This window comes from Neofelis nebulosa, chromosome 10 (assembly GCF_028018385.1).
Source record: "Neofelis nebulosa isolate mNeoNeb1 chromosome 10, mNeoNeb1.pri, whole genome shotgun sequence".
Lineage (NCBI taxonomy): Eukaryota > Metazoa > Chordata > Mammalia > Carnivora > Felidae > Neofelis > Neofelis nebulosa.
In genome coordinates, this window is record NC_080791.1 from 11,256,617 (window position 1) to 11,267,414 (window position 10,798).

The window sequence follows — 10,798 nt, forward strand, 5'->3', positions numbered from 1 at the left end:
TTTTCTGCTTCAAGTGCCAAAGCAGGGGCATCTGTTTCTGCCCTGAACTCGCATAAACATCGACATATTTGTTCCCTGAGCCCACTCTGCACCCTTGCCCCATCCCCAAAATGCACTGCACCCTTACAGCGGCCACCTCTGGACCCCAAGTCCTTAAGTGAAGAGTCTAGTGAGTGACACGACTCCTTGGCATCTCAGCACAGTCACGTGACCATCTCAGGGTAGAGAGCAGGCCCCTCATGGTATAGTGAACGCCGAGAGTCTCAGACTGGAGTTCCCAAAACTTACGGTCCTACCCCGCTTCCTGGCAGGTGCATGACTCTGGACAAGTCGCTTAACCTGTCTGAGCTTTGCAGCTTCTGGAAAAGCCAGACTAATAGCTGTCCAACCTATCACCCATGTTGCCGTCAAGCCTAAATGAAGTTTGGGAGCTAAGGGCACTTTGGGAATTACAAAGTGCTGCACAAATAGATTACCAGGGTGGACCTTGAGGTTGAGGGGACTGACTGTGGCATCAGCTAGATTAAATGTGAGGGCCCCAAGCCAGGGTAAAGCCCATGTCCCTTAAGGAATCAGAGCTGGACATTTTCCAGGCCATATAGGAAATGAAATCCTCCCCCTCCTCAGAGTATTTATTCAACACACCCAAGAAATGATTCTCCACAAGTGAGGTAGCCCTTGGCATGAATTAAGAACTCTGCTCCTGAAACCATGATAGAGAATTGGCATTTTGAGGGGCCAAAAGGAAATCAATAGCCCTGAGACCCTAGAGCTGGGATCGGAGCACTGCCTGGGGCTGGAGTGAGCTCGCTAGAGCACTGTGATGCGGCCACAGCACCATCCCCAGGGGCAGGGACAGGCTGCAGCAGAGAGGCCAGGACCTGTCCACTCAGTCCCATCAGGCAAACAAACACACTTCAAGAGGCTACTGGATTGCAAAGGGAGTCGGCGTGATGCTAACTAAGCAGAGCCCAGAGAAGAAAGTCAGAGGCCGCCAAATGTGCTGTTTTCAGAGGGAATGCAGTGGAGCTTTAAAAATGGAAAAGACTGCCTGCCTGCACAACCAGCAGGCTCCTCTCCTTGGATTCCAAGTTCAGGCCCCTCCTCCCCCTCTGGCTGCACTCCTCCGTGGCTCTTGAAAATGGCTACTATATGTGTAATCTCTTCCCCAAAGAGTGGGAAATATCAGATTATATTATTCTCTTTGCCTCAGAGTGCCTGCCAGAGCAGTAATGTTCCCCGCTTTGGAGGAAGGTGTGGCTGCCCCCGAAGAGCTCTCCCCTCTCAAGGATGGAGAGAGATGTTTTCCATGCCGGTGTTCATCTCCAGTGCAAGCCAGCCCTCCCTAACCTTGTCATCCCCAGCACACGTCACCATGCCAGGCTCCCAGGAGGCATGGAAAATACAGCTCCCACCATCCTTCCCACTCTCTGGGCCACGGCTTATTCAGGGAAAGCCAACCACTGGTTCCATGGGCAAAGGGGTTGAGATTATCCATCCTAAAGAGAATGTGGCCATGACCAATATGGAACAGAATGACCACCCTGAGGCCACAACAGGGATGTCAGGTAACAGATGGCAAACAGCTGTCCTAGACAATGTGACGGCCATGGTCCTAGAGGTCAGCAAGGCAGGACTAAGGTTAAATGTTGGGAGGAAATAGCAGGAAGGGGCAGGACATGCCTCTGCAGGCACTTTCCTGAGGATCTGTTAACAAGAACTTCCTGGCTTGGAGAGCCTGTTTTCTAAATGCCTTTAGAGTAGGGGCTCTTCAGAAGGCCCCGTAAGAGGAGAGAGTCATTGGAGGTGAAGAAAACATTTACTCTTCTCCCCCATATGAGAGACTCTCTCTTTATTTTGTTTTATTTATTTTTTGAGAGGCAGAGAGAAAGTGCGAATGAGGGAGGGGCAGAGAGAGAGGGAGACACAGAATCCGAAGCAGGCTCTGGGCTCTGAGCTGTCGGCACAGAGCCCGACGCAGGGCTCGAGCTCACAAACCATTTGATCATGACTTGAGCCAAAGTCAGATGCTTAACCAACTGAGCCACCCAGGCGCCTTGCCAGAGGAGGGACTCTTGGTCCCCACGGGCCATTGACCTGCAGGCCTACAGAGAGAATGAATCACGCCCATGCACTGAGCATTTGCTCTATGCGAGGCACTGTAATAGTTGCCTAAATATCTTGCCCCATCAAAGCCTCACAGAGACGCTGTGAGGCAGGTATCATCTCCATGTGATGGGTAGAGAAACTAAGACATGAAGACAGTAAGTACTTCTTATCAAGAACCACATGGCTGGTAAGTAGGGGAGTCAGAATTTCACTCCAGCCTGGGTCTTCACTCCTTCCAGATGCAAACATGCCTCCACTTACTGAACATAGCTTGGGGTGAAAGGCTTCTAGTTTCTCTGAGACTCAGTTTCCACTCTGTAAAATGGGAGCAGCAGTCCCTACTTACAGCATTCCTGGGTTTGAATTTAACAACCTTGAAGTGCCTGGCACAGGTGACTGGAAAACAGAAGGCTTGTACTTAATGGTGACTATTCAGGTGACTATTTTTAGGCTAGAAATTACCAGGAGCTCATTACCTGCCTCCTCCCACCCTCACCAAAATACACTCATCTCCTAGGCAGCCCATCTCAACGCAGGCAAGGTGTGTTTGCCTTTCCCTCTCTCCTGTGCCCGCTGGCAAACATGAGGGTTCCCCAAGACCCAGCTGTGGACCTGCCTTCTAACACCTCCAAGGCATCAAGGTCTGGTGGCCTGGGCGGGGTGGGGCCATGAACAGGGCTCACTGGTGGTGTGACAGTGCTTACTGCCTGTGGAGGTGAGGGGGGACAGGCTGCATTTACGCCAGCAGCACCCCATGAGCAGTGGGCTGGGAGCCCTGAAACGGGAAGGGCTTCAAAGCCCCCATGACTTACAGATGCTCCCTGTATTTGTCCTCACTTTAGAATCAAGAGAGCCTGGGGGCGCCTGGGTGGCTCAGTCTGTTGTCTGACTTTGGCTCAGGTCATGATCTCACGGTTGGTGAGTTCAAGCCCCGCGATGGGTTCTGTGCTGACAGCTCGGGGCCTGGAGCCTCCTTCAGATTCTGTGTCTCCCTCTCTTCTCCTCCCCTGCTCACACTCTGTCTCTCTCCCTCCCTCAAAAATAAAGATTAAAAAAAATTGACGGTGCTCATTCATCAAGATACTGCCAGAGACTACAGACCCCCCACCCCCACCCCCGCCACCTTCAGTGAGTGCCCAGGAAAGGGAGTAACAGCTGACAATCGCCTCCAACAAGGAGCTTCCAGGGGTCCTGCTGTGGCCTGGCACCTGTGATCTGAAGCCTGCCGGATGACTTTTTTAATTATTATTTAAATGAGACTTCTATTTACAAATATCTTTTCCCATTCCTTCCCTTGCCTTTTAGTTTTGTTGATTGTTTCCTTTGCAGTGCAGAAACTTTTTATCTAGAGGTCCTAATAGTTCATTTTTGCTTTTAATTCCCTTGCCTTTGGAGATGTGTCAAGTAAGAAATTACTGTGGCTGAGATCAGAGAGGTTTTTTCCTGCTTTCTCCTATAGGGTTTGGATGGTTTCCTGTCTCATATTCAGGTCCTTCATCCATTTTGAGTTTATTTTTGTGAATGGTGTAAGAAAGTGGTCTAGTTTCATTCTTCTGCATGTTGCTGTCCAGTTCTCCCAGCACCATTTGTTAAAGAGACTGTCTTTTTTCCATTGGATATTCTTTCCTGCTTTGTCAAAGATTAGTTGGCCATACTTTTGTGGGTCCAATTCTGGAGCCTCTATTCTATTCCATTGGTCTGTGTATCTGTTTTTGTGCCAATACCATGCTGTCTTGATGAGGACAGCTTTGTAGTGGAGGCTAAAGTCTGGGATTGTGATGCCTCCTGCTTTGGTCTTCTTCAAAATTACTTTGGCTATTCGGGGCCTTTTGTGGTTCCATACATATTTTAGGATTGCTTGTTCTAGCTTCAAGAAGAAAATGACATATCAGACAAAGGGCTAGTATCCAAAATCTATAAAGAACTCACCAAACTCCACACCCAAAAAACAAATAATCCAGTGAAGAAATGGGCAGAATACATGAATAGACACTTTTCCAAAGATGAGACATCCAGATGGCCAACAGACACATGAAAAGATGCTCAATGTCACTCCTCATCAGGTAAATACAAATCAAAACCACACTCAGATACAACCTCACACCTGTCAGAGTGGCTAAAATGAACAAATCAGGAAACTATAGATGCTGGTGAGGATGTGGAGAAATGGGAACCCTCTTGCACTGTTGGTGGGAATGCAAACTGGTGCAGCCGCTCTGGAAAACAGTGTGGAGATGCCTCAAAAAATTAAAAATAGATCTACCCTATGACCCAGCAATAGCATTGCTAGGAATTTACCCAAGGGATACAGGAGTGCCGATGCATAGGGGCACTTGTACCTCAATGTTTATAGCAGCACTTTCAACAATAGCCAAGTTATGGAAAGAGCCTAAATGTCCATCAACTGATGAATGGATAAAGACATTGTGGTTTATATACACAATAGAATACAACTTGGCAATGAGAAAGAATGAAATCTGGCCTTTTGTAGCAACGTGGATGGAACTGGAGAGTGTGATGCTAAGTGAAATAAGCCATACAGAGAAAGACAGATACCATATGTTTTCACTCTTAGGTGGATCCTGAGAAACTTAACAGAAGACCATGGGGAAGGGGAAGGGGGAAAAAAAAGAGTTAGAGAGGGAGGGAGGCAAACCAGAAGAGACTCTTAAAAACGGAATAAACTGAGAGTTGATGGAGGGTGGGAGGTAGGGGAAAGTGGGTGATGGGCATTGAGGAGGGCACCTGTTGGGATGAGCACTGGGTGTTGTTTGGAAACCAATCTGACAATAAATTTCATATTAAAAAATAATAAATTTTTTAAAAATTTAATAATTAAATAAATAAATGAGACTTCTAATTTGATCTCACTTTTAAAATGGCAAAATGGGAACACTTGGGATTCTCTCTCTCCCTCTCTCCCTCTCCCCCTCCCCTGTTCATGCTGTTTCTCAAAAATAAATAAACTTAATATGGCTTTTGGTTTTGTTTTGTTTTGTTTTAATGGCAAAATGAAGAATGGGCTCTCCTGGAACGCATTCTGCCCTCAGTCTGATTTTGCCCTTGAGCCAGGATCGGATTTCTCTGGCTGTTCTGTGTCAGCCCTGGCAGGGGTATGAAGGGGCCCTTGGGTCCCAGCAGAGCAGCAACCGCAGTGACTGCCCGTCTGCTCCCAGCCACCCCAGCCTCAGGTCAGCCTGGTTCCGGGCTGGGCTCTGGCCGCTGGTGGGTTGAGAGGAGCTGCTGACCCGTGTGAGGGTGGCTGCCTGCCAGATGTGCCCGATCAGCTCAGCCAGAGCATCGCGGCCCTGCCACACGTCTGTCTCCCCATTTGTGCTTTTCTTCTTCAGCCGCTCCATCTGCTCATTTAGATCCCTCACCCGCCCCTCGAGCCCCACGTCCACCACGCACATGCACACACGCACACTGCCTCTGCTGCAGAGACACGAGTTTCCACATACAAATGGGTTACTTCACATGCAGTGGGGACTTAGGTCGGATCAAAGGCACTCAAGATCATGACAAATACTGAATGGGTGATGAGGACAAAGGTTTCCAGAATGTTCAAGCTGAGAATAACTCAGGGACCATCTAGTCCAGTGTCTGCTTAATTGGAATTCATCTGATTTCACCAGCTAAATATAATTCACTGCTCAAAAGTGTCCATCCACAGTCCATCATTTACAAATAAGGAAATCAAGACTCCAGGAGGCTGAGTTGTCCTCTACGCATGAGAACCTCTGAGCCAAGGGTGCAGAGAAGGGCAGGGTCTCACAGGAGATGTGGGGAAGCAGTTCTGCACAGGGGCCAGAGTGCCCATTTGGGGTCTGGATGTCTAGATGCCTGGGCTCACGGCCCAGTGTGTCACTGAGCCCCTCAATTGCCTTGTTCATAGAAGGTGCAGGTGGTTGTGAAGTAAGGATTCAATGAGACAATTTCCGGAAGGCTCTCGGCATTGGGCTGGGCACACAGTAAGCCCACAGGAAATAGTAGCCACCGTGTGACCCTTATACTGAATCGGTTGCTTCCATAGGCACCCCGGGCCTGGCCATCCCTAAGTGCTCTTTTGCAGAGTTAAGTATGAGGATTCTTATCAGGGTCAGAAGTGCTGGTATGTGACTCTCACCAAAGGAGGAAGATAGAGGACCATTCCCCGGGGTGTGGAGGGCCAGGCTGGTGAGGATGGGTGGAGGGAGTCAAGGTGGGGGTAGAGGCAGGCAAGGGAGAGCCTGAGGGACTGAGCTACGCAGCGATGGTAATCCAGCAATGCATCCTCAATTTCTGGGGGAACAGGGGTCAGAAATACAGGCATGCTTGTTCCTTTGTCCCTGCTTTGTCCTCTGAGCCTCCTGCACACTGCAGCCCAAATAATCCTCTTAAACACCACTTTCATTGTGATGTACCCCTCTCAGGCACCTTCGCACAACTGCCTACAGGATCAAGGGCAAACTCCTCTGCTGGGGTGTGTGTTTGTGTGTGGGGTGTGAGGGGGTGTGCGTATGTGAGTGGGATGGTAAGAACACAATGCTTTTTTTTTTATAGCACTTTCTAAATTTTCTAAAGTTTTGCTCATAAAGCACTCATCTTCTCTTGCTTGAATTACTGTAGGATTTATATGCACTCCTAACACTGCATGTGAGTAAGAGCTATGATTCATAAGTTTAGGTGTTTTTTTTAACTGTTTATTTATTTTTGAGAGAGAGACACAGTACAAGTGGAGGAGGGGCAGAGAGAGGGAGACACAGATCCGAAGCCGACTCCAGGCTCCAAGCTGTCAGTGCAGATCCTGACATGGGGCTCAAACTCATGAACTGCAAGACTATGACCTTAGCCAAAGTTGGACGCTTAACCAACTGAGCCACCCAGGTGCCCTAGGTATAATTTAAAACAAGCATATCTATTATTACCCCCCAAATTAATTGTTCCTATAAATAATATTGATAAAATCACCCAGGGCCCATTCAGTGTGATCTCGCTGAGCCTTAAGTCAGCCTGGTTTGGGAGTCATATTCTGGCTGATCTTGTGGTTCTCATGGGGCTCATCACCTCATGAAGCCAAGGGCACACTTGAATGGTGGTTCCCCACAACGTGCTCTGTCCCCTTAGGCCAGCTCCCCAATATTTGTCTGTGTACATCCTGCTCATTTCTATCCTCTTGCTCCTGCCGACCCTCATTTAAAACACCTTCTCCTTCCCTGTTTTTAAACCCTACCCGTCCTCAAAGCCCCAACATCATAAAACTGGCAGGTACTTTTTGTTAAGTACTCACTAGGTTTCATGTCCTGCCTAATGAGATGAGTACTTTTACAGATGAGAACACTTAGGGGTCAAGCAGCTGGTCCATGATCTGCACAAGGTTCCCCAGGCAGGCAACCCCCCTACTCCACATGATGCCCTCTCCAGCCCACGAGGCTAGCCTTTCTCTCAGTCTTTCATGGCTGTGCTACACTTTTAAATACAGGAAAACCTCGCTTTGCAAGTGCAATTTGTTCTGGAAACATGCTTGAAATCCAAAGTACTTGTACACCAAAGCAGATTTCAAGAACCATTGGCTCAGTTGTGATCATGTGATGCTCAGGGTCACATACTACTTGTAAGACATCGCTCGTTTATCAAGTTAAAATTCATTAGAAATGTTTGCTCATCTTGTAGAACATTCGCAGAACAAGTTACTCCCAATCCAAGGTTTTCCTGAACTTCATTCCTGTGAAATTATTTTCTGTGTCTTTGTGTTTTTCCCTCTAGAACTAGAATTTAAACTCTAGGGGCGCCTGGGTGGCTCAGTCGGTTAAGCATCTGACTTCAGCTCAGGTCACGATCTCATAGTTCGTGGGTTCGAGCCCCATGTTGGGCTCTGTGCTGAAAGCTCAGAGCCTGGAGCCCGCTTCAGATTCTGTGTCTCCCTCTCTCTCTCTGTCCCTCCTCTGCTCATGCTCTCTCTCTCATTCTTGCTCTCACTCTCACTCTCTCAAAAATTAATGAAACATTTAAAAAAATGAATAAAGTCTAGTTGGAGGACCTGGAAGATTTCTTCTGTGAAAAGCTTCATGGACACACATGACAGGTATGTGCAAAAGGTGTTCATCAACCTTACTCTAAGGAGGGCATGCCTTAACTTTGTGCTTGGCCCAGTCTTCAAAAGCACGTGGATGAGTCACTAGAGTGACAGTGGCTTCCTTCTCAGTGAAGGCATCACCGTGTCTGGCTCCCAGGCCCCTGGGTCCCCTGCTCCTCAGAATGTGACCGCTACCACAATTCTCCCTCACAGTAGCTATAGGATGTGGAATAGGACGGTCCCCTCTACACTGGTGCTGAGCAAACCTAGGCCAAAACCTCACTCAAGGTCCCACCCAGACTATCCTGGGGTTTTGGGCAGTGCCCTCAGCCTGCAGCCTGTCTTTTGTGGCATGATAGCAGCCTCCCACAGGGAAGTACTTTTAACTTCTTCAAAGGGCTTGCATGCCTTGCACTCAGTTCATGTGAACAACACCCCTCTCGAGTAGCCATCATTACTTTCCATTTGAGGCCAAGGAAAGAGAAACTCAGAGACTTGATGTGTCGCCCGGAATTTCCTGGGGACATCATGGCGGAGCTGGGGCCCGAATCCAGCCTTACCCTTGAGCCTCGTTGCCCACTGCCCATCCCTGTCTCTCCTCTCATTGATTTTCTGGCCTAAGCCGCAGCTCAGGGAAGTGGCCACTCCTCACTCACTCCCTGAGCATGAAGGGGAAAGTGAAACCCTAACCCCTTTAGGGTTTTATCTGAAAGCCCTGCTAATCCATCAGCGGTCAGTTAGATAACAGCTTAAGTCTCCCCATTGCAAAGGATTACCTTCCCAGCCGATCTGGCGTGGCACATTACCAGAGGCGTGGGATGGCGGTGTGCTGAGGCCAGCGTGCCTTCTCTGTGACCCTGCTTGGGTTTCCAGATGGACTGAGGGATCCTCAACACGGGGGAGCTCAGAGCATGTTGTTCCATTAAGCAGTTCCTCAGCCAAGGTCATTTAAATGGCAACTCGACCCTGAAAAACTCCTCATTCATTCAATAAATATTTATCAAGCACCTACTATGTGCCAAGCACTGTGCTAGATAGCATAAAATGCCTTTGAGTGAACTGAATAACCTCTCCTCACAATTTCTACTATAATGATAGCAGAGCATTATGAGGGTGAAAAAAAAATGAGACACAGCAGAGACCTCCTCTTTGTGCTAATGTGGTCTTGGCCCCTGATCCACGCACCTGCCAACATCTGCTGAGGGTTCTCAAAACCCCAGCCCTTGGATTACAGGGATTATCACTCCAAAATCGAGGTATGGCAGGGTGCCTGGTGTCCTTCAAGCAAAGGGAAGCATCTAGAAGTCTTCAGACTTCTCTTGGTCTGTGACCAGTACTATAGTAGTTTATAAAGGGAGGGATTGCGCCTGATGAAGCAGACCCTCTCCTATGTGGTCTGTATTTCTAGGTCAGTGTTTGTGCCTGACTCAGCTGTGACTTTTTCCCCCCAGGGCATTTTGGAAATATGTCAGGAGAAATTTGGTGTGCCCAATTTACACAATCAGCAGAAGGGGTGGACAGCCACCACCCCCCCACCCCCGCCCCCGGGGCCGACACCCTGAGCACCAGTTACTAATGTCTGAGAAGTAGAGCTAGGCCTGTTCTCATCTTTCCCCTAGATGTTTGCTGGCGATGCCCTCCTCCCTTAAAGTGCTGTCTGTTTGGGATCCTGCTTGGACCACACAGCTGAGCCTCTGGAACATTAAAAAAGAAAAAAAAAATACACACACACACACACACACACACACACACACACACACATGTATATCGACTTCTCAGAACAAGTAGAATCATAATAAAATTCAGGTCAGGAATTGAAGCAGAAATGGCATTTTTGAAATAAGAACTTTTAAAATCACTGGGCTATGTGCTGCTATTACCAAGGTCATTGAGAAAATAAAATCACTATCTGCAGGAGTGGAGAAATGTCACTTGTTGAGCAGGAGGCTAGGAAAGGTGAGCCCCCACTGGCTTCTTTCTGAAGGCACTCTGAAACCAGCATGGACCAACAGCTGGAGTGCCAGCCTTGCCCTAGCCAGGTTTATGACCCAGGACTCATCAGCTGACCTCCCTGGGTCCCAGCCTCTGACTTGCCATCTCTCTGTAGACCGGACAATTGATATTCTCTAGCCCAGTACCCATTTCCTCTGTGCTGGTAATGACAGCTCGATTTCCCCCCCGGGGAACTATTCCTCTGCCATGCTTAAGCACAGGATGCAGGTGGAGCTGATTCTAACTCTGGTTCCAGAGATGAACACAGAATCCAGGACCTGCCAATCACAGCCTAGCATGTCCCTCTCATCACAGCAGTTGGTTCAGAGATGGTCATGTGACCTGAGCAGTGCCAGTCAGAGCTCAGCCCGGACTTGGGCCAGAGCAAAGGAAAGGAAAGAGCTCTCTTTTTTTCCGCTGATGTTGCTCAGATAGTAGGAGATGAGTTTGGAGGGGTGCTGGTGATTTTATGATCCTTGAGCTGGGCTTCTCAGAGAACAGAGTCAACAGATGAGAGCAGAACCAAGCAGTTGAGAGCCCTGACACCATTGTTTGAGCCCCTAGATCCTGTGTGCCCAAGGCTATCAGGGCTTCCCAGTTACTTGAAATAACAAATCCCCCTTTGCTTCAGCCAGTTTGAGT